Source organism: Sminthopsis crassicaudata, chromosome 1 (assembly GCF_048593235.1).
Source record: "Sminthopsis crassicaudata isolate SCR6 chromosome 1, ASM4859323v1, whole genome shotgun sequence".
Taxonomy (NCBI): Eukaryota; Metazoa; Chordata; class Mammalia; order Dasyuromorphia; family Dasyuridae; genus Sminthopsis; species Sminthopsis crassicaudata.
In genome coordinates this window covers 584,560,352-584,588,197 of record NC_133617.1, presented here as the reverse complement: position 1 = coordinate 584,588,197, position 27,846 = coordinate 584,560,352, and the positions used below count along the sequence as shown (strand labels likewise).

The 27,846-nt window shown below is 34.7% G+C and overlaps 1 protein-coding gene and 1 pseudogene across 6 annotated transcripts in view; one reads left to right on the top strand and one right to left on the bottom strand.

Annotated features, from left to right (window-relative positions):
* LHFPL2 (LHFPL tetraspan subfamily member 2) overlaps positions 1-27,846 on the top strand; it is a 224,969-nt gene that overhangs the window by 90,343 nt on the left and 106,780 nt on the right. For all 6 annotated transcript variants that reach the window (XM_074282339.1, XM_074282342.1, XM_074282341.1 and 3 more), the window contains one exon: positions 18,913-18,975. The gene's annotated coding sequence lies outside the window, so the exon portion shown is untranslated. The remainder of the gene's footprint in view (positions 1-18,912; positions 18,976-27,846) is intronic.
* Positions 21,758-23,320, bottom strand: LOC141550938 (eukaryotic translation initiation factor 3 subunit L-like; annotated as a pseudogene).

Sequence of the window (27,846 nt, the reverse complement as noted above, 5' to 3'; positions counted from 1 at the left end):
TTATATCTCAGTTTCCTTATCAGTAAAATGGGATCATAATACTCCTACTGACAGGGTTTTTCTGAGCAAAGCATTATGGAACTAAAATGTCATTATTATTGAGAATAACAATAAGGAAACCTAATTCTTCATATTGTTAGTTTGAACCTTCTTTCAGAGGGAGTTAGGTGCCTCATTCAGACAGACCTGCATTCAAATGCAACCTCAAATACTTGTTATTTGTGATTATAGATAGTAAATTAACCTGTAATTCAGTTTTTTCATCTGTAAAATGGGAAGGGGGTTTGTAATAGCTTCTAAGTTCTTAGGTTGTTGTGAGATAATATTTGTAAAAACAAATTTCAAACTATAAAGAGTTATGTGAATGCTAGCAATTATTGTTATTAATTTCCACATAATTCTTTAACTGTTTACTTCCTTAATGCAAATAGCCATTCCTTTCATCTCAAATTCTTGTTTTAATACTCCTGCCTAATGAACTCTTCTATAAAGTATTGGGACTCATTTCGACCAATTGTCCTAGGTCGACATTTGTGTGGAATCTGTGATACTATCATTCTAGAGACTACCTTTTATAGTAAGAGTTAGAACCATTCTACAATACCTCATCCTGTGTTATTTCCATCCATGTTTTCTTAAAGAATCTTCTCAGAGATCTATTTGAGGTGCAACTGAGTTATTTAACATATTAAGAGGGGAAATTTGGGATTATTTGTGTTTTTCCTCCAAGGAAAAATGTTTCTTTAGCAGCTAGGTGGTGTAGTGGATAAAGCGCCAGCCCTGAAGTCAGGAGGACCTGAGTTCAAATTTGGCCTCAGACATTTAATACTTCCCTGGGCAAGTCACTTAACCCCAATTGCCTCAACAAAAAAAAGAAAAAAAAAATCAAAAACCTGCCTGCCAAATCTATAAATTAAACTCAGAAGAAGAAAAAATAAAACAAAAAAGAAGCACCTCATTTTCAATTCTTTCCCACTTGGGTTTATGATGAGAAAGAGAGAAAAATATCTTTACTGAGTGATCCAGAAAGAAAGAATGCAGCCCTAATTTGTTGAGTGATTATTTAAAGGGTTGGCAAAAGGCAGATGTGAACTCTTCCACTTCATGGCTTCTATTAAGGATGTGGATACAGACCTAACTTCTGCCATCTTGATTCTGATAAACCCCCATGGACTGAAGAACTCAATTCATGGGCCAGTTTGCATTGGCTTTGTGATGTGTTTCTGATTTATATCATCATTTTTCTCCTTCCCAAATTCTGTCTGAGGGAAATGACTAGCATATAAGATTTCTATATTGAATAAAAATTATATGTAATACATTTCTTTAGAAGCATCATAACTGGATTCCAAATAGCATTTGGCAAGTCTTCCAGAAATCAATCAGTCAACAAATATGTATTGAGCACTTAGGACAATCACTGCTATATGTGATTTATTCACATTCCTTTTGTTCCTGGAATCCATGAAGATTTTAGACCAAGACACCAGTTATCTGAGTAGTCTGGCTAATGGTGTCAAGAGGAATAAATGAGATCTAATCTGTGTCCAAACCATCTACCTTGGGACAAAAGAGATCTTTTTTATTTTGTCTTAACAAGTTTCTGCATCTTTCTCTGTCAGTCAGTTTATCTTCCCTGTCGTTATTACTGACTTCCTTCCCAAATGTATACTGTGAACTGATGTATAACTATAACCTTGAACAGTTTTGTCTCTAAAACTCCCATCTCCTATTATTTATTGTGTCATAGGGTTTTTTGGAAATTTTTTTTGCACTTACTGCTTGTGTTTCCTGTAGGCACACTACATTCTTTTGAAATATAGGCACTCCATCTTATACATATTTGTACTCCCTACAGAACTGGGCAAAGTGCTTTGTATGTGACATTTGCTCAATAAAGATTTGTTGAAGAAATGAATGAGTGAACTATGGCACACCATTGTTTTTTTTTTCTTTGTATTCAAATAAGATATTTGTAAAGCACTTAATATATAGTAGATACTTAATAAATATTTGTTTTCTCTTTTCCTTTCTTTCCTTCCTTCCTTCCTTCCTTCCTTCCTTCCTTCCTTCCTTCCTTCCTTCCTTCCTTCCTTCGTTCCTTCCTTCCCTCCTTCCTTCTTTCCTTTTCTCTTTCTTCTCTCCTCACCTTCCTTTCCTCTTGCCCTCTTTGTTTTCTTTCCTCACTCTTTCTTAATTTTTTCCCTCCTTCTTTCCTTACTGCCCTTATTGCTTTCTTCCTCACTCTTCTTTTTTTTTCTTTTCTCCTCTTCCCTTCCTCCCTTCTTTCTTTCCCTCCTTTTTTCCTTCCCTTCTTCCTTTTCTTCTTTCCTTCCCTCTTCTTTTCCTTTATTTACTTCCCTTGCTTTTCTTTCATACTTCATCTCCTTCTCTCCTTCCCTTCCTTTCCTTCTTTCCCTCCTGTTCTCATTGTTTTCTTTCCTTACTCTTTCTATTCTTTTATCCTTCCTTCCATTCCCTTATCTTCTCTTCCTTTCCTCCTCCCTCCCTTCCTTTTTTCCTTCATTCTCTGCTTTCTTTCCCTCACTCATAATCTTCCCATCTCCCTTAACAAAGTGACACATCACAAGCAGTATAAAGGCTTGTTGATTGAATAAATAATGATTATAGTCTTTTGAGAGGAAAGAATGGGAAATTTATGAATATACGTTAGAGATGTGGTACAGAGGTAAAGTGGGGAAATAATATTCTTGGCCATATCCACTTAAGAGATAGGAGAATAAAATTGTTCCTCAATGATCCTTGAGAACAATTTTCTGGAACAACAGAAAGTGTTGATGGGAGACCCAACTGACTTTGGTCAAATCACTTAAGCTCTCATCCGCTTCCTCATTCAGAATATGAAGGTGTTGGTCTAATTGCCGGCTAAGATCGTCTGCAGTCCCAGCATCCTGTGATACCAATGCCAAGGTAGAAAAGTGAATTTGTAGTTCCTGTCCCCACCTATCCCTAGGATGAGATTGCCCAGGTTTTAAATATGTTTGGGCAGCCTGTCCAGATGAGATTGCCCAGGTTTTAAATATGTTTGGGCAGCCTGTCCAAAGTAACTTTAGAGCAAGAACCATCGGAGGAGCTGCCAGAAACTTGGTGCTAGAATGCTTCTTTTATTAAGCCATCACTTAATAAAAACATGTTGGCAGCCACCTGTGCCTAGTTTTCTCAGGCTATAAAATCAGCTTCTAAGCTATTCTGTGCTATATATGACATTCTTACCTGGAATCTTCAAACAGCAGTAAATGCCCTAAATATTTCATCCCTCCTTACATCACTTACATCTTACAATACCTCTACTTAACAGATCTTACTGTTCCCTGTTTTTTTTTTCAATAAGATATGTATATTACCCATTTCTTCTTTCAATTGTTCACATTTTTCCCTTTATGTTATCAACAAAATTAGTTGCCTTTTTTTTCTTCTTCATTAATCCAAAGAACCACCACCAGAGGGGAAAGAATATGCCTATGGTTTTGTCTGCGTTCTTGAGAAACTATTAGACCTTGATTATCTTGGTGTTTGCCATTTGAGGTTAAGCCAACAGCTGTACTTTGCTTTCTTTCCCAGCGGGCATGACAAGAAAAGGGAAAGAGAAGATTTCAAAGAATTAAAAACAGAGTTTCCATTAGGATAACATTTGGGGTCAGGTAAACATCCCCTTCAAGTTTCATTGAAAAATTCCAGGAGGCCATGGGCAATCTCCTGAAGACTCCCTTTATGTCATAAAGTTCTACAGACATTTTGAAAGAGAATAAAGAAAAAAGAAGGAAAGAAGAGAAAAAGAAAGATTTTTTTTTTTGCTTTGAAAAAGAAATTCAGGACAAGATACTCCCAATCATTAGATTTAAGCAAGCAACAGGCATTTATTTTTTAAACACCAACTATATGGCAAGAACTGTGCTGTCATGGGAGATACAAAAAAGTGAAGAAAATGTTCATCCTTCAAAGCTGACATTAAAATGGAGACTTGGTCTTCAGGGGTTTTTTGGCTGTCCTTTAATTTTCTAATATGTCCTCAGCTTTTAGAGGAGAAGGCATTTCTCAGTTGTATCATCTAATAGTGTTGCCTACAAAACTGTGGGAAGAGTAAGAAGTTCCTCAATTAGGAATTGTGAAATTGGGCCTCCTTAACTACACTCCCCCCAAAAAAACAAGCATCACTTGGATAATGTGGAGATGACTTGACTGAATGTATTAAAAAAAATAATTCCCAAAGAATTGTATTTGACAAGAAATAATACATTATTAATGATGAAGTTGCTGACATTAAATGCTCTCCAAAGTGCAAAGACATTGTTGGTTGCAATGCTGAGGGAAATTGTTAACTCCGAAAAATTCAAAAAGGTTGTCTGCAGCAGGATTTAAAATAGTCTGGCTCCAACGTGAGCCTAGTATGACAAAAATTAAAAAACCAAAGAAAAGGTTCTTTGTGGTGAGCAAAACCACAGTTAACATATTTCTCAGTGGCTGTTGAATTCCCAGTGTCCCTGAGGCAAGCTACTCCATCTGCAAAATCAGATCCAACTTTTAACTCCTACCACATAGTGGCAAACCGGTTTCCCTTCCTCCAGCTGACCTCAAAGAGACACTACTTTATGGGCTTGTAAGCACCTGTAAGAAGAGCAAATAGACTTAGAGATGGGAACTCTTGGAAGCTGTGGAAGGTACCCAAGAGACAGGGATATATGAGGTCATTATAAAGCCTTTTTCATTTTTTATTTATTTATTTTTTTTTGCTAAGGATGTGTAAAAGATATCTTAATGGTTTTTTTGGGGGGGGCGGAGGGGGCTAAATGCCCTGTTTTTCTGGTAGTTTGTCTTTATAGGAATTTATGCTAATTGTTTAATTCCTTTGTTTCACTTATGTATTCAAACAGTTGATAACTCTTAACTGCATATAAGATCAAAAGAGGCCTGTATCACTAGGTCATGTACTAGTGACCTAAACATGAAATATATCATTACATTCTCTGTTTGGCTTTTTTTCTTTGGAGGGAAAAACAGTAGTTACCCTGACTTTTTAATACCTTACTATTTTTCCTTGTTCCAAGCACAAAAGGTGCATAGAAAGAAATAAAATATTTTATTTCTTATTCATTTTCTCTTAGTTCTTTCTTTCCAGTTGAAGTGATAATAGGAATACTGACCAAGGTAAAGTGGTTATTGAATAAGTGGATTTGAATTAGCATTGTGGAGTGGGAACTTGAGAGCTTTCTAAGGAAGAATTATCTTATTTCCATGGAGGCTTCAGTAATAGGGAACAAAAGAAAAGAAACCAAAACGAATATGTTGGCAAAATTGGTTCTGAGGAAAACATTTTTTTCCAGAGATTTTATTGAAAGCATCAATACTTTCTAACAGAAGAATTTGGTGGAAACAAAAAAAAAATTTCCCAAACTCCAAAAACCAAACTAGCTGTGAGTTGTTTTCCAGTGAGTGCGATTGAACTTACTGCTAAATGTTTTAGCTATTAATAAAATTTTTTAATTCCCTTAGTAAGGGAAACTATATTCAGTCCTTTTGTTTCTACTTAAAAATATTTGAATAGTATATGGTTGGAGAATCTGTAGCCATTTAACTCAGTTGTTTAGAGCATGGTGTTAATGAGGCTAGGGTCATGGGTTCAGTCCCTATATGAACTTTGCTGTAATCCATTGCTACAGACTGCACTTCTAACCCCAGACATCTCTCAAAAATGTGTGCTGTTGTTCATAAGGAGAGTGATTCATCCAATAAATTCTCATTAAAGCACCCCACTATCCACAAAGCATTTTGTGGAGTAATGTGAACACTGGAAGAGATACAGAAATGAATGACAGAAACTTGAGTAGAAAGTTTTAGGAGATCAGGGAAGGAGAGATAAAAGTGAAGATTATAGGTGGGGATGAATAAGATAGGAACTTAACTGGAGATTTCTTTTTTTAACATTATTTTTTATTTTGCATTTATGGAATAAAAACAGGTATATCCATAGAATAGAATAATAAGATGATTGAAACTGCAAATCACATACAACTTACTGCTCCTTTAAAAAATATTTATAATAAAGTTATCATGTAACATATTATATAAGCACACACATACACACACATATTTTATATATATATATATATATATATAATATGTGTGTATATATTCCATACATATTTCTGTCTATTATTTCTTTTTCTGGATGTAGTTTCCTTCATATGTTCTTTGTAATTAATTTTAGAATAATCGAAAATTACTTAGTTGCTCAAAGTTGTTCTTAAAACAATGTTGCTTTTTTGTATAGTGTTTTCTTTGTTTTATTCATTTTGCACCATATTGTTTCATGTAAGTCTATCCATAGTTTTCTAAGATTATCAAACTCATCATTTCCATTGAATCCAATACTCCATTGGATCTGAGATTTCACTGTTGTTAGTGAACTTTCTGTAGAGAAAATACCTCTCAAGACTGTAAAGGGATCAGTTATATCCATATGAAGGGACAAACCATAAATCCTCGTAATAATGAATTAGTAATATAATTTTGGTTTGCTAAGACATATTGTACTATTATATACTATATTGCAAAGAGAGGTCATCTGTAGTTGGAATCTATTAACTTAAATAAATAAGAGGCAAGCAGGAAATATTCAGTATTAACTACTTTTTTTTGTCAGACCAGTTCAATTTGTTCCAATCAGTAACTGTTTTGCAACTGGGAGTCTAAGTGACAACACAGAGTTCCATAGCCAATGCAGAGCAAAGCCTGGACTAACCCAGTTCTCTGAGACTACCCAGTATACCATGCTGTCTCTCACAATCACAGTGGTATTAATTAAAATGAGGGTTTCTTTGATTTTTAAAAAATAGCTGAACTATCTTTAAGACCAGAAATTTAAATAATGTCCTTTTCTTTTGTTTAAGAAGAATGAGGAGAGAAAGCTGAGGCTATTTTTAAAAAATACCCTCTTTTAAAGTCCCTTCCTGCCTACAATTGTAATTTTTTCTGATTTACTGTTTGTATTATGCAAATAAACCCTATTTTGAAATTCAGTAAAATTGAAACACCTGATTCTCATCTGAAAAAGAATCCCACACAGGATCTTACAAAAATTATTTGGGAAGGAATAACATAAATCCAATGCCTCAGATTTCCTTGGAGAATGATGCTGTGTAAATAGAGAGTTGTGGTATTAATTAAGCATGGAGATTTTCTTTTGGTTCTTTACCATGGAGTGTTTTCTCTTATATCTTAAGGGCAGTAATGTGGGAGGTTTTAGGAAGATTTGTCATTTTTGTCCAGTAAAGCAATTAGGATTATTTATATTTTTCTCTTCCATTGTGAAAAAATTAGAAAGAGCCTAAAAAAAATTCTCAGACAGTCCTGGGTCTAAAGTAAGAATATGTTGCACTATTCAAAACTGTAAAAGAAAGCTGCTTCAGGATTTTTTCCCTTAAGATTCATTGCTGTTAAGTACTTCACTACTGCGTGATAGAAAATAATCTTTCTAATAAAATTAAAATAGATTCTCTAAAGAGGTTTCTTTTATCACTTTGATCCTCAAAAATGTGTGTGTGTGTGTGTGTGTGTGTGTGTGTGTGTGTGTGTGTGTGTGTGTTCACAGATGTGCATGGAGTGCTGGGTCTAGCTACCTATAGAATTTTAAAAGTATTTTTGAGCCACAAGGGTCCATATCAATCATGTGCCTTAGACTTTACATTATACAGAGGAGTAAACTGAGGCCCAGAGAGGTCAAAGGACTTACCCAAAATCATACAACTAGCTTCTGGAGGTTAGGGAACAGTCTTCCTTAGTTCATTTATTTTGGGTAGCTTTTTAGTTAAGCTAAAGTTAATTGCAGACTTAAAAGGCTGGTAACCTGTGATTTTCTCTTTTGAAAATAAAGCTTTAAATTTAACTCCAATCTCTTCTAAATTTAACTCAAATGATACTTTCCTTTCTCTGATGCCTTTATTTTGTAACAAAGTTTTTTTCTTTCCTGACCATTCAGGATTTTAAAACCCCAATTGCATTGAGGGGGACATTCATGCTTATGTACCTCTTTAGAATTTGGTCATTATGAAACCCATTTGATACAATTATGCGCTTTGCTTTCTGCTTTTCTTGTCTTCTCATCTGATCTCAGACACTTACTGGGCAAGTCACTTAATTTTTTTGCCTCGGTTTCCTCATCTGTAAAATGGTAATGATAATAGCATCTATTTCCCAAGAATTTGGTGATGCTCAAATGAAATATAATAATAATGTGTCAGTCCCTGACACATGTTATTGAGTGGTTTCAGACTGTTCACAGCCCCATTTGGGGTTTTCTTGGCAGAAGTATTGTAATGACATTTTCTTCTCCAGCTCATTTCACAGATGAAGAATGAAGGCACACAGACTTAAATGACTTGCTCAGGGTCACACAGCTAGTAAGTGTTGGAAACTGGATTTGAACTCAGGAAGATGAGTCTCTCTGATTCCAAGCCCAGCACTTTATCCACTAACACCTAGTAATTATTGTATAAATGATTGCTTTCATCATCATTATTATTATCCCTACATATCAGTGAAAAGTATTGCAAGGCCTACAACCAAGATCTTTGAGGAAAAAAAATTATCTTGAATGAGTAAAATAAGAGTAGCTCACATTTAGGTTTTAAATATCATTTTGTGTCCATAATTACATTTGATCCTCAGCCCTGTAAACATGATTATCTTTACTTTACAGGTGAGAAAATAGACTCAGAGAGGTTAAAGGGCTTATAATTTTATGAGTATTTTACATGTGTTATCTCAGTGGATCTTTATAACAACCTAGTGAGGTAAGTCATACAAAGTACTTGTTTCTCTGTTACAAGTGAAAAAAAAAAACAAACCCAACTTGCAGGGAATTCCATGACTATATATTATTACTTAATGTGTATTAGTGGTGGGATTCAAACCCAGGAGTGCTACAAGGATAAAATGAACCAATTTGAAAGATTACCCATTCTTGATCTTCAATCTTGTTTATGATTCACTCATCGAGGTCTAAAAGGTAGTTCCAAAAATATACAGGTATTACTCCTCCTTAATGGAAAGGAACTTGTCTTGCATAAAAGTCAAACCAAAATTCAACAGGTATTAGGTAGCTGAAGGGAAGGAGCATTTACAGAGCACCTAATACTAGTTCACAATAGCTCTGGGAAATAAGTGCTTTTATTATCCCCATTTTACTATTGGGGAAACTGAGTCAAACAGATTAAGTCACTCATTCAGCTAGTGACTGAGGTTTTTTTTTTTGAATTCAGGTTTTCCTGACTCCAAGCCCACTACTCTATCCATTAGTTACCCTCTAGCAAAAAAGGCATCAAAAAGAGACAGTTTTATAGGAGGTTTTTTTAGAGATCCTTCTTGTTGGATCCTGTGCCCATTCCTGCCCATCTCTCCCTTCCTTTTGTCCTTTAGCCTTGATGATAATAGTAGTTGTAACAACTAGTTTTTGAAAACTCAAAGAAAACAAGCCTAGTCTCCAGCCTGGTTTCCCAACCACTTATAATATGTTTATAAAAAAATTCCTTTTTATGTTGAGCCACACAGGACAGAGAGATTGCTAGTTTTCAGTCAGCCAACACTTAGATAAAAATGACTAAAAGCTTGATGAAAAGAAGACATTTTTATCCTCATTCCTAAAGATAACAGTGCAGTGGGGGAAAGAAATGACTAACTCTTATATGTTATGATTTTCTTCTAAATCAGGGCTTCTTAAACTTTTTCCCCTGGCAACCCTTTTTTGCCTGAGAAATTTTCACATGAACCCAGGTGCATAAAACAGGTATACAAATAAAATATTTACATCTAATAAATCATAATTTCATGACCCCCACATTCAATTATGAGAATCTACATGAAGTTGTGAATCACAATTTAAGAAGCTGGGTTATAAATTTAGCATTTACTTTGGGTAATATCTTTATGATATTAGAAAAGGGAAAAATCACCTTGTTATTAAAATCTGTGTAAAGTTTTGGCCATTTCCACATATAGTTTTGATTTTGGTTTTTGTGGGCTTGTTTACTCTCATTTTTAGAGGAATCCACATTTTTGAATGATTTATAAATACGCCTTCTGGTTTTGTGGGGCAAATTTTATTTAAAAATACTGCTTCCTTGCAATATCTGTGGTCCCCTTCCCAATGAATGCTGAATCTTTTCTTGGTACACTATTTTGGAGTGAACACTCCCAACATTCCAAGTGCCCATTCCACGATGGATGAAATGATGTGGTAAATACTTCGTAATATGCCAGTGGGAATACTTTTATTTCTCTGGTGAAGTCAATGGTTTTATAAAACAAAAACAAAAACTTAGACTTCACCATGGGATTTTACCATTGATAAAATTTTCAATGCTTTTCCTATTTGAAATACTTGGGCCTAAAAACATTTTTTTTCTTTTGTCAATAAGTGAATGAATGACTATTATAAATCTTTCTGAATACCAGCAATGCATTTGCATCACACAAAAAAAGAAGTAAAGAGAGTATTTTTCAGAGGATGGACCATGTAAGTTTGACACATAAATAGGAAGATGGAGGTTTTGTAGTTATTACCAGAGTTAAAGAATTCATCTGCTATTGGCTAACTGCACAATGATGAGTCCCTCTGTATTTGGCAAAGCTAATGGTTAGTAAACAGACACATCCTGTTACCATGACTCTGCTTGAATTCTTTCTAGGATGACAGAATCTTCCAGAGTTTATGTTCTGGTGACAATCTTCCAAAACCCCTATCTTAACCTCAATGAAGTTTCAGGAGAGGGCTTTTGGATAAGAACTATAGGTTATTATTATCCATATTTTATAGGTGAAGAAACCAGAATCACAAAAATCAAATGACTGTCCATGGTCATATAATTAATAAGTGACAGGTTGAACTGATGACTTGTACTATCAGAATAATGTTACATAAATATCATTATGCTTTCTCCACTTAGTTGAACCTTGAATATAAAAATTTACATTGTCTTCTTAAATTAGAATTAGAGCTGAGCTTCTTAACCTGTGGTCTGTGAACTTTGTTTTTTAAAAGCTTTTTATTTTCAAAATATATGCATAGATAATTTTCAACATTCATCCTTGCAAAAATTTGTGTTCCAAATTTTTTCTCCCTCCCTTAGATGGCAAATAATAATCCAATATATGTTAAACATGTCCAATTCTTCTATACATATTTCCACGATTATCATTCTGCACAAGAAAAATCAGATCAAAAAAAAAAAAAAAGAGGAAAAAAAGCAAGCAAACAACAATGAAAAAAGTGAAAATACTATGTTGTGATCTGCATTCAGTCCTGACAGCCCTCTCTATGGGTACAGATGGCTCTCTATCACAAGTCCATTGGAGTTGGCTTGAATCACCTTACTGCTGAAAAGAGCTGAGTCCTTTATAATTGATCATAATATAATTTTGTTGCTGTGTACAATGTTCTCCTGGTTCTATTCATTTCATCTTCAGCTTCAGTTCATGTAAGTCTCTCCAGGTCTCTCTGGATGAGAGATGAATCATCCTGCTGACCATTTCTCATAGAATAATAATATTCTATAACATTCATATACTATAACTCATTCTGCCATTCTCCAACTGATGGGCATCCACTCAGTTTCCATGACCTTAATTTTTTTTAATTCTGATTTTTATTTTTAAAATGATTGGCTTCTTGTTGATTCTATGCATTTTTGTTTTATTCGCATAAAAACATCATTCTGAGAAAAAGAGATCTAGAGATTTCAACAGACTGCCAAAATTATCTATGATACAAAAAATGTTAAGAGCTTCTGCTTTAGCGTTATTATTATTGCAAGAAATGTTATGAAGCATTAGACCAAGCTAGTTAAACAAACATGGTCCCTGACTCCTAGAGGCTTAAAATCTTGTGTACTCTGAAAGTATACAGATTTTCTCAGCAAAGGGAGTAGTTTCCATTTCCTTCACACAATTTGTTCCAGACATTTTCATTACCCATTTGAAATATCTTTTTATTGATTAGACTTCCTTTGTTCCTAGTTTTATCTCGGCATCTGGCTTCAGAACACAGGCCTGTAACTACTTAAAGTTTATGTCCAGTTTTGGAATGCAGACTGCTAGTTAATAGATGTCAAATCAGAAGAAAGCTTGTCAACACATTCAATCAAGAGTATTATTTACTGTTGCCACCTATGTTTTCCATACCACATAAAACTCTTGGGTATTATATACTAGTCTGTATGCCTCTGTTGTTTGTCTGTCAAACCTAGAGGATCTCTCCTCTGACCATATTTGCTACAGCTTTGTATAATGCTAACACACTGTTGATGCTCAGAGAGATTTTATAATAGTTATTCCTGCATTAAAGTCATATCTTTATTAACAAAAGTGAAAAAAATGTTTTTAGGTGCAATAATTATGTCAGAAAACTTCTCACTCCAATTTTCCTTATTGGACTTCTTTACTTATTGAATTCTCCATATTCTTGGAGTCCTGGCTCTTCCTTGGGATGTTTCTTGTTGCCTACTGCTTTTCCCCCCTTAATGGCTGCTTCCTGTTGTTCAGGATTTCCTCCTGGTATTTCCCCACTCTGATTGCTGTAAAGTATGTTTTCTGATTTCCCCAGAATTCTTGCTGCTCATGCAGGAAAGTATCTCATAAAATTTTTATAATGCCCTATCTAGGTAGTTTAAAATGGAAAGGGAAATTGTGAACTGCTAGATGAATCAACTACAGGCCATGATAAGAACATCTGCTATTCTCCTCATGGTGGTTCAGACTCTGCAATATCAATTGTAGTAGGAGATTTGATTTAACTGTAGGACATTGGCAAAATACTACATGGTCAAGATGTGTTGTTATAAATCTATAAATTTAAATTTCTGATAGGTTCTTTCTAAGTGGCTTGGGTTTGGGGAAAAAAAAAAGTATTTTCTTTTCCTAAAGAGTAACTCAAAATTTCACAATATATCAAATATTTTCTTTTGTTTAGGAATTATTTTAGTAAATTTTATTCAGATGAATAATGCATGGTGATTGCTTTAGGACCATGGTAAGCAGAATTTAGCACTGCCCTTCCCCATAAATCCAAGGGTTCAAAGAAAGTCTCAAATGAGTTCTTACAGTGGTTATGAACAGGTTTGGACAACTTGCCACTGTCTTTTCTGCTCGTTAGAAAATTTTACAAAACCTGAAAGCCACATGATTTTCCCCTCAAATATTTTTGAGATTTAACAGCTATCCATAACACACTGCAAATATATAGTTTTGACTTAAACTCTTAAGAAAAGGATGTGTTGTTATTGTTGGTCCCCTAGCTAATAATTATTAGTCTTTACACAGAAACACACATTATTTAGCTTAAAGTTCTTTTTTTTTTCTTTTTCTTTTTCTGAGGCTGGGTTAAGTGACTTGCCCAGGGTCACACAGCTAGGAAGTGTTAAGTGTCTGAGACAGATTTGAACTCAGGTCCCCCTGAATTCAAGGTTGGTGTTCTATCCACTGCACCACTTAGCTGCCCCCTTAGCTTGAAATTCAATAGGAATTGGACAATTATCTAGTTAATCTCTTGGGTAAAAACCAATGATATCAAATTCAAACAGAAAGGGGACTGTTGAGTTCTTCCTATAGATGGATATTGACTTAGGAAACCTCATATTGACATTACTTGTGCTCTTTTGCATTTTTACTTATTTTGTTAAATATTTCCCAACTACATTTTAATCTAGTTCTGACAACTCTGGTGTAGACAATATCATAAGTGTTCAGTCTCTTGAAAGTGTTGAGTAACCATTTGGGATTGGGGAGTTGGAGAAAAGGGTACATTTTTGAAAACTTTAGAATTCTTCAGATATTTTCTTCTATTTGGTACATTGTTAGAAATCACCTCAATCATTTCTAAACCTGTTCTTTGAGTCTGGGAGCAAACATTTGATGGAGCTAGCTCAACAGTCAGGTCAATGACACTCAGAATCGAGAAAGTGATGGAGAGCAGTGAGCTATGTCAATAGTATTAGAGTCAGTGAATTGTCATATTCTCTCCTCTCAGTAAGGAATCATTTCTGTAATATCCCTAAATGATGACCATCCACCCTCTGCTTAAATACTTGCAGTAGCATAGAAGTGACTGCTTTGAGAAGCTGTCCTTTTCATGATGGTTTCATTTAGAAAACCATGTATTATTTAAATCTAAACTTTCCCCTTGGTATTTCACCCATTAGTTTTAGTCCATTTTCCTACGCAGTAGAGGATAAATCTTTCAAGAGAATGTGAGCACCTCTACAGCAGAGATTGTTTCATTTTTGTATCTGTATCATCAGAGCCTTGCATACTGCCTGGGACACAGTATTAAGTAGATGTTAGAATTTAATCAATTAGAACTATACAGGACCTGCAAATCTCCACTAAACATATGAAGAAAACTCTCATGTTTACTCTTAGTTTTCTCTTCCTATTCATACAGCAAATTGTCTTGCAAACAGCAGGAACTTAATAAATGGTGTGGGGTTTTTAAAACTGATTTGGGTTAGCATAAGTAAAAAAAAATATGCATAAGCAGAGCAAATTAACTTGAAATTAAAGAGAAAAAATTTAACTCTTTAAAATAAATCTCAATGATTTAAATTTGATTTAAAGTATCTGCTAGATTGTGGAACTAATTGTATTCCACACTGATTAAGTTAGAGATTTGAATATACACACATATCCTTTAGGAATCACTAACATTCAAGTGATTTCATGTATACAGAAGTATGCAAATGTATATATCTGCACAATGATACATTTAAACACATACATATTGTTGCATTGCATACATTGCAGAGTGACGCTGGATTCTCAAAGGTTATACCAGTAAAAATCAAGCTTTGGTAGATTCTGTGAGTATAGAAAAACCTTGATTAAAGTCTTAGTTTTAGAATGTTGCTATAAAAGCTTGCTTGTTCTTTCCTAATTTTTTTTAATCAAAGATACACTCTGTACATCTAGATTATCTCAGATAATCTATTGTTTGTTTCCTGAAGTCCAAGTTAGCATAATAGAGACGACCATTTTGAAATGAATTCTTTGGAGCAGCTAGAGGGCTCAGTGGGACTCTGGGCAAGTCATTTAACCCTGTTTGCCTCAGTTTCTCATCTGTAAAATGTAATGGAGAAGGAAATGGCAAACCATTTCAGTGTCTTTGCCAAGAAAACATCATATGGGGTCACAGAGTCAGACATGACTCAAGTGACTGAAAAATATCCACCACAAATTAATTCTTTCTATAAAATAAAGAAAAATATGAAATAGCCCTCTGTTCTTCAGGGGCCCTTTCCATTTCTAGATAGGAATTTCATCTCATGGTGAAAGAGTACAAGATGCTAAGAATCATATACTTTTTATACCATCTAAAGATATTAATTTAGCTTTTGTTATTCAAAATATGAGTTCCTTGTCCAATGACCAATAAGTAGATAACCATTAGAAGAATCTGAATCATAGATCTCTTGACATTTTTGAAAGGAAGAAGGAAGTTACAGCTAAATGAAAGAATAGGTCACATGTTCTCCTTAGAGAAATAAATAAAAGAATTGATCAAGTTGAATTTATTTACATATCCAAAGCCAACAAGAAACAATTTCATGGGACATTTGGTAATATGGCAATGCTCATAAATATTTACAATGACATCATTATAAAAATAATTGCAACTTATTTACTTACATTTGTTGTAGAGGATGAAGTACAAAAGGCATTTTACAAAGAACATATGGACCTCCCAATTAAATCAGCATATATTTTGATAGTCAGTGGATTTTATCTGAAGATGCCCTAGGTAAAGATGATTTTTAAAAATAAAGTTGGAAAATATGATTCAGGATTCAGAATTTATGAAAACAAAGACTTGTAAGACTACAAAGAACCTTCATAGTTCTATCTATTTAATATGTTCTTCAAAATAATTAGAATATCCTAGATTGATGAGTGGTGAATAATATCACCAAACAATTGAAATTTATTATATTTTCACATTCAGAAAATAGCTTGTTATTGATATAGAAATCATTGCATTAACAATTAGCAATGAATAGCACCATTTGTTAGAGCAGTGGTCTAATGGCAGAGACACACTAGAAAGGGCACTGGGCTTGGAATCAGGAGGACCTGAGTTCAAATCCAGCCTCAAGATATTTACCAGCTGTGTGACCCTGGACAAATCACTTAACCTTATTTGTCTCAGTTTCCTCGTTTGTAAAATAAACTGGAGAAGGAAGTGAGAAACCACTCCACTATCTTTGTTAAGAAAACCCCAAATGGTACCCCAACCTATCAGTCATAATTGAAATGACATAACAACAACAACTAAAGTAATGCAAACAAAAAAGAACAAAAATGAGAAAAAGATGGTATGTCATTTAAACAACTCTAGCTTAACTCATTTAAACAACTTGATGTGTCAAATAATATTGACACCAATTTTAACAATTTTACTGAGAAAAAAGTAGACGTAAAGTAATTTCCATAACAAGGATACCAAAAAAACTTGACCTATGCTAAATAGAGATAATAGAGCAGCCAAAAGCACTGCTTTTAGAATGTAAGCTTATTTATAAAATCTTGTGGAAAAGGATGATGGTAAATCATGGGCAATGTTCTCTCTGGAATATTCCAAGTGTTTAATAAATGTTTATTGAATTGAATTGATATTTTTATCATCAGAACACTCAGGCATGATAGTGTGAACTTGTTCCTGAGTGTTGTCATTTTCTGGGCTTAAGGGATGGTGATATTTGTATTTTAGGAAATTTGGAACAAGTAATGGTCAGAACTAGAAATGATGCTAAATACAACTCCATGCTATAATGAGTGTGGTATTTATTTCATAAGTCAAGGGCTCTGTGTGTGTGTGTGTGTTTAAGACTGCAAAAATTGTATCTTCATTTTTTAACACTGAAGAATTTCAAATGATTTTGTGACCCATTTGGTTTTCAGGGGTCAGGAAATAGGGACCAAAAAGATCAAGAACTCTCTTCACAATGAGCATTTACAATCTTCCTAGGGGCTTGTTTCAATGATATTTTCAGATGATAATTTCCTATTAATATCAACAACAGAAGAATGAACAATTCAACTCATTAAATATTAAACCTGACCACTTTTTTTAGGGGAGAGCTAGGTGCTAGAGATAGAAAGATAGATTGGAAAAAATCCATAATCAAGAATTTTACAATTTAATAGGAGTCAATGATGAGTTTTATCCAGTAATTAGGTTTGAAAACTGTTTTTTTAAAAGATTAACTTCCTTGAAGCTAACATAATTTAGAGAATTAATTCTGTAATTTAATACCTCCTTTGGAGCTCTTATTTTTCTGAAGGGAACCCTAATGACTTGTTCAGTAGCTTTTAGTTTGGCACCTAATTAAATTGATTTCAGAAGATTGGGGAGTCATTGAGTTAAACACCAATGTTTCTATTCAGGGTATTTCTGATTAACACTCACTCTGTAGACACCAAAATAAAGAACAACTTTTGAGTGCTAAGATTAATTAATTGGTATTAAATTTCCTTTCACTTATAAGTACCACAGCATATTTAAAAGCATCCTTTTTTAAAAAAAATAGTAGGCTGGGTAAATTGAGGAATGTCCTCCTTTACTATAATGATCTACAATATAAATCCCAGTCTGCTAAAAATTTATTTTTTTAGCTGTTGATCTTTTTGGTTTATAGAAGAGAACCAAATTTCTTCATTCCATTATAACTCAAATATTTCTTGTTCCACAAATCTTAATATCTGATATATAGCCAACAAGACTAAGATGTCTTAATACATCTGATACATAACTAACCAAATCAACATGGTCTTGATTCAAAAGGAAGTAATCTTAAAATGAAGAAATATACATTTATATATGCAAAGAACTGATTTGTTTTAACCTGGTTTGGGCTTAAGAAACTTAGGTGCATAGGATCATCTATTTTGAGCCACTGGTTACCATAAGAAGGAGAATTCTCTCATTTTGCATATGAGAGATCTGAGATTGTTAAATAAGATGCCTTCTCTTGATTGAGAAATCCAATGCTCTTCCACTGTTCTTTCTCTTTGATTACTTAGAAAACAGAAAAAGCTGGGTTGATGGAATTTCTTAATGGGCAGTATTGAGACTATCCCCTTTTTTCTTTAAATAAAAATAATCAATTTTATAGTTAGTCTCTTTTCTGTGTTTTTTTTTTCCCTTCTTGCAAGGAAATAAATTGAGCATACAGTTTTCTGAATGTTACCTAAATTCACTAAAGAATGACTAGGATCTTTGTTTAGACCTCTGTTCAGATGAATCAGCATTTTTTGAGCTTTTATTCTTCCCCTTTCAGCACTTTAGCATCCTTTGCCTCTGGCTTTTATAAGTCAAGACTTATCATGTTCTCTTTGAGTTTACTTTTGAAAAAATCAGCAAAGTTATTAATGAAAAGGATAACAAAAGATACTTGTTAGGATTATTATTTTAGTATCTGTCACAGTGTTTAACAAATGCTTTCTTGCTTTATATCATTCACAATTTAATTCCTTATTTTTAAATGTATTGTTTCATCCATTTGAATATTTTCCATCTGTTCACAAAGTGACCTCAAGGACAAAAATTGTATTTTGAAGTTGGTTTTGGAGAACAAGGGAAAGTATATAATTTGGTGCATGTTTAATGGGTTACACATCTTTCCTTACCCTGTTTTATTATTCCCAGTCCATCAGTGGTTTGGCTCTCTAGGGAAGTAGGTCAGTATTTCATTGAAGGACAATTCTATGCTGATGAAGGTATAGAACTTGAGGAGCCCAAGAACCAAAGCTTGTAATTCTTGGTGCTGTAACTGGATGGAATCATTGTTCAGTTAGTGTTTGGAGATCTGAAACAAATGTCTTATATCTTTTAAAAATTTATTTCTCCAGGTGTCACTTTTTTTCTGAAGCTGTCCACCCAGACTTCTTGGTATTTCTGTGGAATATTAATAGGTAAGTCAATGAAATTTTGTTTTCTTTAGCTGTTGTTTGTGCTTTGCAAAATGTTTCCATTTGGGAAGTGGTTCAATTTATGGAAGATATAAATGCTAACTTTCATAATGGCTGGCTCTTGCAGACTAAAGACTGATCTTTTAAAAAATTAGGACTATCAATGTTGAGTCTTTGGTAAGGATGAAAGAAATAATATTTTGCTGCCAAAATGAAATTTAATGCTGCCCTTAATCTTTAATCATTCCATCATACTAGTATTCGATTCTACTATATTCTATTTTGATGCTTCAAAAGTTTGTTTTGTTTTGTTTCCAACCACTTTTTAGGTACACTCACCATTCAGATTTTCTTATTTAGTCATCAAAACCACAGAATCTGAATTAATAGGGATGTTGGGGCCTTAACATCCAACCACATTAGAGAAAATCCACATGGCCATTGTAACAGTGCTTGAAGACCTCCAGTATGGGGGAACTCACTACTTCCTGAGGCTTTCCATTCCATTTGGGAAGAGGTCTTATTGCTAGATTTTTTCCTTAACTTGTAAAATCTGTGCCTTTCTAATTTCCTCTTGTTGCTTCTCATTTTGCCATCTAAAACAAATCAAATCCCTCTTCTACATGTTGCTCTTGTCCAGTTGTTTCAGTTTATCAAACTTTTCATGACCCTATTTGGAGTTTCCTAGCAAAGATACTAGAATGGTTTGCCATTTCCTTCTTCAGTTCATTTTACAAATGAGAAAACTGAGGAAAATTTGGCCAGGGTCATACAGCTAGTAAGTATCTGAGGCTAGATTTGAACTTAGAAAAATGAATCTCTGATTCCAGGCCTATCCTTCTATCCACTGGGCCACCTCCCTGTACCCCTGACAGCTCTTTAACTACTTGAAAATATCTCTCTTCCCAACTTTTAAGACTTTTGTTTTCTAGGTTAATTCATTGATATTAGATCATAGATTCCAAGCTTGAAGGGACCTTTGGGATTTCCAGTCTCTCATATCACAGATGAAGAAACTGGGGTTTGGTGAGGGAAGTGATCTGCCCAAGATCACACAGCCTGTAATGGAGGTAGCATTTTAACTCAGTCCTTCTGACTCAAAAGACACTGCTTTCTTCTGCTGTACTCCATCATTGTCTCTTGTTTTATTTGGTTTTATTAAAGGTTTTTAATCTTCAAAAGATATGCATGGATAAATTTTCAACATTGACCCTTGCAAAACTTTATGTTCTAATTTCCCCCACTTCCCCCTACCCCTCCCCTAGATAGCCAATAATCCAATATATGTCAAACATATTAAAAATATTTGTTAAACCCAATATATGTGTACATATTTATTTATACAGTTTCTTGCTGTACAAGAAAAATCAAATCAAAAAGGAAAAAATGAGAAATAAAATAAAATGCAAGCAAACAACAACAAAAAGAGCTAGAATGCTATGTAGTGGTCCATACTCAGTTCCCACAGTCCTCTCTCTGGATGTAGATGGCTCTCTTCATCACTGAACAATTGGAACTGGTCTGAATCATAGCTATCATAACTGATCATCATGTATTCTTGTTGCCGTGTATAATGAACTCCTGGTTCTGCTCCATTGCCTCTTTTGACTGTTTTGTTCTTTGGACCTAATCTATTCCACTTATCAAATAGTCTATTTCTTAGCCAATACCAAATAGTTTTGGTAACCGCTGCTTTATAATATAATTTTAGATTTGATTTTTTTTTCATTAATTCCCTTGAAATTCTTGACCTTTAGTTTTTCCATATGAACTTTGTTATTTTTTTCTAGGTCATTAAAATAGTTTTTTTGGGAGTCTGATTGGTATAGTGCTAAATAAATAGATTAGTTTAGGTAGAATTGTCATTTTTATTATATTTGCTTGCCCAATCCAAGAGCATTTAATATTTTTCCAATTGGTTAGATCCGACTTAATTTGTGTGGAAAGTGTTTTGTAGTTTTGCTTCCATTGCCTCTTTAAAAAAAAAAAATCTTCCTAGGATTTATTTAAATGTTTGATCCCAGCAAGGAAGGCCTGCTGCTCTGGATCAAAAGGTCAGACCTTTTTTTTTTTTTTTAGAATTTTTTTTCACAGTATATATGCATGAGTAATTTTTTTATAATATTATCCCTTGTATTCATTTTTCCAAATTATCCCCCCCTTCCTCCACTCCCTCCCCCCGATGACAGGCAATCCCATACATTTTACATGTGTTACAATATAACCTAGATACAATATATGTGTGTAAATACCATTTTCTTGTTGCACATTAATTATTAGCTTCCGAAGGTATAAGTAACCTGGGTAGATAGACAGCAGTGCTAACAATTTACATTCACTTCCCAGTGTTCCTTCTCTGGGTATAGTTATTTCTGTCCATCATTGATCAACTGGAAGTGAGTTGGTTTTTCTTTATGTTGAAGATTTCCACTTCCATCAGAATACATCCTCATACAGTATTGTTGTTGAAGTGTACAGTGATCTTCTGGTTCTGCTCATTTCACTCAGCATCAGTTGATGTAAGTCTCTCCAAGCCTCTCTGTATTCCTCCTGCTGGTCATTTCTTACAGAGCAATAATATTCCATAACCTTCATATACCACAATTTACCCAACCATTCTCCAACTGATGGACATCCATTCATCTTCCAGTTTCTAGCTACAACAAAAAGAGCTGCCACAAACATTTTGGCACATACAGGTTAAGTTCAGACCATTTCAAGGTAGAAAACATGTTCTGCTGTTTGAACATCAGCATCCACGGGAATTCTGGATAAATGTGGCACCTCATGGTGCACCCTTGGGGGTCTCTGGCCCATCTTCTCTAGGGTTCAATTTGAGGAGGTTAGCTGCATCTGTCAGATGCAGAAGTCGACCCACTTTGGTACTGACAATGTGGATCATGTTCTTGTCACTGTGGAAATCCACCTCCTAAGCTGGCTAGAACTCTCCATCCAGAGCTGAGATGCTGCTCATCCCACCAGTTCTTCATGCTTGAAGATCAACAACCGGGTGCAGAAATGATGCCTGGTGAGGTTCAGGAACCTGGCCAGCTTGGCCAGTGCATAGTGATGGAGGGCTTCAGGGAGCTGCAGGTAGTGGAGGGTTGGACCTCTGCAACACCTGAGCTGCTGCAGGAAGGGTTCCTTGGTTGCACACTGTTGTAGCTGGGCTTCCTGTGGGGACAGGAACTTCTCATACACTTCGGCATGTGCAACATCTTGTCAGCAGTATTTCTCCTGCAGCTGCAGCTCTTGTCAACGCTCCTGGGGCATGTAGTCAGGGCAGTGGCCAGCAGGGCGTGCATCTGCTCATTCTGCTTGCTCTAGAACACACTCTCAGTCCTCCAGATGCGGAGCAGGATGTTGTCAAGGCATCATCAAATAGGCAAAGCCCCCAGGAGTGACCCCTGTTCTCCTTGTTGAGCTCAGTGTTCTGGAGCACTTTGATGGCCTGGTAGTCATCCAGGAGGGAGAGCAGCCGGAGCAGCCTCACAGATTGTAGAAGCTGAGCATCTTGTAGACGAGCTGGCCGTATTCTAGTCACACTCTCAGGTCACCTCCGCTCATGTAGACTTTTAACCAGGGGATCACTCTGCTTGTGTAGACTTCCAGTCACGTTCTCAGGTCACTTCCACTTGTGTAGACTTCCAGCTTTCAATCGATGCTGGATTTGTCTACTAGAGATTGAGAGCTTCAGGATACTGTGGATGTTCCAGATCTTGGGGGCAAATGGAAAGAGTCCATCTTCTCTTCTGACTTCTTGGCTGTCTTGCCTCAGTATTGGCTGGATGACCGAAGCTAGTGGATGAATTCATTGACAATATCCCACAGTCCCTGGTCGGGCAGCTTGGGCAGCTCAGGCCCCTCGGCATTGAGAATGTGGTTGAAGAGGTTGCAGGGGTTGTATTGTATCATATGCTGATTTAGGATTCAAATCTCTGTGCCAAGGAAGGCCCACCACAAACTTTGGCCTAGATGTGTCTGAATACAGCTCCTCATAGAGAATGAGGAAGACTTCATTGTTCCCAACTTGGGGGTGATGGCCTCTGCTTCTGGGGGCTTCTTAGAGAACCTTTCAGTCAGCTTGGTCCAGCTTTTCCCAGAGATGTCCTGGATCTCATGGACCTTCTGGTTGATCACTGACTTATCTAGAGCTCATCAACTTTCTGGTTAATGAGGTCAGAGACAGTTTTATGGAAATACTGGATAAGGTTCTTAATGGCTTCTGGAACCCCTCAGTAGGTCTGCTGCTCACATCGGCTCACGGGCCAGGTCTGGCTTCGGGTCTCCTGTGCACGTCACAGTCTCCAGGATAAGTGTTGTAGTAATTCTCAGCCAGATAGGACATGACGGCGGGTCAGAATTATGGCTCAGAGAAGGTGTGAGCAATCCGTCATTGGCTCTTGTATTGGAATGACCTCACAACCTGGTTTCCTTCCTCGAAATGCTCTGTTGCTTATCAGTGTCCTTCCCAAAATGTGATGGTGCTCAGAAGCAAATAGTCTTCCAAATGTAGTCTGAGCAGGGCAGAGTCCATTGGTACTGTCACCTCCCTAGTCCTGGACAATTCACTTCCCTGATTGCACCTCCCTCTAACTACTTACTCATCCTTAATTACCCTATGGTAAAAGTAAAGAAGAAAAAATAGAAAGCACAAATTTACATTTCTTACTTTTGCTCCTCAATGACAATTCTTTCCAAAGAATTAAGTAGACAATCATTTGAAATGGCCAACCAATGCAGGATTTGGGGTTGAGCCAGTTGGCTTGACTAGTCTACTCCTTATGTAATTGTGAAAATCAAGATTGAGAAAAGTTATTTTTCCAAAGGACCCTTTTGGTCAGGGTGTGGATCACTTATGGGAAAGGTCCCATCCACAAAATGTCTTAGAATAAGAGAAGATTAAGTTTCTGTGGAGAATTTAGTCCAGCTCTGAGTTGAAGATATAGGTAGGTAGGAATTGAACCAGGAATTAATTAGCTTATTACAGAGAAGTTTTGACTTAGGACAATGGGAGGGTGTAAACTTTTTATTATTAAATTTTTCTATTGATAATAGTAATTTGTTCTTCTGATAGCTCCCATTAAATGGTTTAGATTAAGTTACTGTGTAGTTTTGTTTTTGTACTAAAATCAACAGATTTGAGTCTGAAGATAATTTGGAGTGAAGGATCATCCTACATGCTATTGACCTCCTTCATTTTCCTCAAACACTTCAGGACTGGAACTATATTCTCCCATAACCTCTACCCTTTTCTCTGCACTTCCCTTGTTCTGACCCTTTTACAGTAATTGATGGGTCTTTAAGACACTCTTGTTATATGCAGAATAAACATTTTGCTATCTTCATGCTTGTTCAGTGCCAAAATAATGAGATCTAAAGCAGACACTAAATGCTCCAACTTCTCAGTTCTATTGGTTCCTATCTGGGAATTTCTTTTTTATGTCAGCCTGAACTATTTCTTATCTAAGAAACCATTCCATGGAAGGTCATTTAAACTTTAATTCAGTCAGACTAGAGGGAAAAACAGTATGATTTATATAGTATTTATAAACCAAAGTAATATTACTACATTCAATTATGTGCAATAACTCAAAACAGAAACGTGAACTCTTTATAGGATTTCTACTTTTTAAATGAATAAATAAGAATGGTTTCTAATTATCATATAAATGAGTACATCTCATAATGCTAGAAATCCAAACCACTCTTCTGAAACCTTAATTACTTTATTAATTTGTGTCATTGATGAAGAAAGGTTTTGCTAAGCAAAAAGAAATTACTCTAGCTCAGTCTCTTTAATAAATTTCAAATCAGTAGAACTGATATTAATGAAATTATACTATATACCAGAAAAATGTTTAATGGTGAAGTTCAAAAAAATCCTTTTGTTATTTTTAGTTTTGTTAAAATGAAAAGTGAATTAATGGGTAATTTAGATTTTGGGTCACACTTTGTCTAACAAAACTTGGTATAGACTTATAATATCTGATCAGTGAAGATAGCTTTTTTTTTCCCTATACAAGTTCACTAGTTAACCACATTTAATTTGAGAAGCAGTATGGTAATAATAATTATAGTTGATATTTATATAGAAATGTAAAGGATACATAGTGGTTTACATACATATCTCATTTGCTCTTTGAAACAACCCTGTGCAATAGATACTACAGATTTTATTATCTGTTTAATAGGTAGAGAACCTGAGGCTGAGAGAAGTTAAGAAGTTTATTATAATCCCACTAGTAAAAATCAGACAAGATTTGAACCTCTCTCTTCCTTACTCCAGATTTATCATTGCTGTTCAGTTGTATCCAACTCTTTGTGATCCTATTTGGGGTTTACCATTTCTTTCTCCAACTCTTCTTACAAATGAGAAAACTGAAGCAAACAGCATTAAGTGACTGTCCTAGGGTCACATAGCTAGAGTCTGTGGCCAGATTTTGACCTCAAGTCTTCCTGACTACACCCAACACTTTATTAACTACCTAATTGTCCCATACTCCAGATCTTATATAGGTTGCTTCCTGGTTTATGATGATCACACTGCTTTCTTTTCTGTTATATCTCTGGCATATTATCTGATCTTGAGCAAGTCACAGATGAAACAAACCTTACTTCCATTATTGGAAAGAGAATAATTCATAAGGAGTGAATCTTATTTATAAAGCATCACTTTGAATGAAAATATATAATTTATGAATTATTCAGAAATATATTATTTGCAAGTACTTTGAAGAATCAAAGATAAATGGAGTTCATAGCCTCTTGGTTCAGAACTTATCACAGGAATAAGTCTAACATAAAAGCTGTTGTTCATGTTTAACCAATTAACATATGTGTAAAGAAACCTTAAATATCCAAAAGTGGAAAGAAAGATATTTAAATATAAAGAATAAATATTCCCTATCAAACCTGAGGGATGATATGGCATAATATTTCAGGATATGGCCTTGAAAACAGTATGATGAAGGTTTTATTTCTGCTTCCAGTGGTCAGAGGGACATTTATTCTAATCATTTAGTGTTCTAAACAACTGTTTATTAATGTCTGTCTGACTGTTTATATGCACACACATACATAGATACGTATATGCATATTTGCATATATACATACATACCTATACCTATATATACACACATGTATTTTCCAATTACATGTAAAAATAATTTTCAATATTTGTTTAAAATTTTAGTTTCATATTCTCTTTCTTCTTCCCTTCCCTCCTCAAAAAGGCAATTTACTGTAAATTATACATATTTAGACATGCAAAACTTATTTCCATATTAGCCATGTTGTAAAAGAAAACACATAAAAAACCCCTAAAAAAAAGAAAAAATAAAGTAAAATTTTAAAAGTATGATTTGATCTAAATTCAGACTCCAGTAATTCTTTGTCTAGAAATGTATGACATTTTTCATCATTAGTGCTTTGGAATTGAATTGAATCATTGTATTGCTAAGAAGGCCTAAGTCCTTAAGGTTGATCATACAATATTGCTGTTATTATGTGCAATGTTTTCTTGGTTCTTCTCATTTCACATTGCATCCATTTATATAAATCTTTCTACATTTTAATGAAAACATTCTGCTTGTCACTTCATATAGCCCAGTGGAATCATATAACACAATGTTTTCTGTTACTTTCCCCTTTCAGTATCACCTCAATTTCTAATTTTTTGCTACTACAAAAAGAGCATGCATTTTTGTAGGAATAAGTTCTTTCCCTCATCCTTTGATTTCTTTGGGAGTGATATTAGGCAATTATCTTAAGATTCTAAGTTGCTGGTTGGTTGCTGACTTGCAGCAATAGAGAGCATTCCTTATGGCAGTGAAACCATAGGTCCAGTTCCTAACACTTCTTAACTTAGATTAGGCACTATAGAAATATAGTGTGTGCATATATTATATATGTTCATATGTATATTTAATGATATAATTATAAATTAATTCTGTGATGTATCATTAATGCTTTGTCACCTTCCTTACCTTCCCTAAATTTTCATTTGAAATATACAGTTATCTCAACTCAATCTTCATTTTGAGTGATTTAGGTTTGTACACAACTTTTCAATCAGTACTTTTTTTCCTCCTAAAGAACTCAACCTCAAATATATAATATAATCTCAATTCTGGAAACTGCTAGATCTTTCATTTATTTGCAAGAAGTATCCTGGTCACCAGAATGAGATTTTATTTGTATCATACAAAATCAGTTCAAAAACTCTTATTCAAGGGAAAATAACTATTTTAATCATCAACAATTTATCAGGGAGTTCTTTCAGGAAGTCTTCTTGTTACAATGCCAAGAAAACCAGAAGTTTATTTCTATGTTGATATATTACAGTGGTAACACTACAGTGTAGGCATTTAATCCAGTCATTATAAAAGCTGCATCCATGAGACACCATCAAGCTGCAATGCAATTAATATTTATTTTAAACACTGCCATTTAAATCTTCATTCAGGCCTTTGCCTTGTTTTAACTTCTTTCACAATAACTGATGGGTCCTGTAATGAAGACAATAAATATTTTGTTATCCTTATACCTACTTAATGCCAAAAAACCAAATGTATTACTAGGCAAAGAAATTAAATACTCCTGATACATTTAGTCTTGTGAGCTTTTTCCAAAAAATGTGCAAGCAATGTCAATATTTCTGTATAAATAATACTCCAATGTCAAATCTTATAATGATGTGTTAATTAAAGAAAGCGTGGATATTTTTTTCCTTTGCAATTGTCTTGTATAGAGAAGTAGCTTCTGGAATCAAACTGTTAAAGCATCTTTAGAAGAATTTAAGAGACCAAAAGTCCCAAAGAAGGGAAAGATCAGATATGGGAAAAGTAAGGAGATGGGATGCTCTGGGAGTTA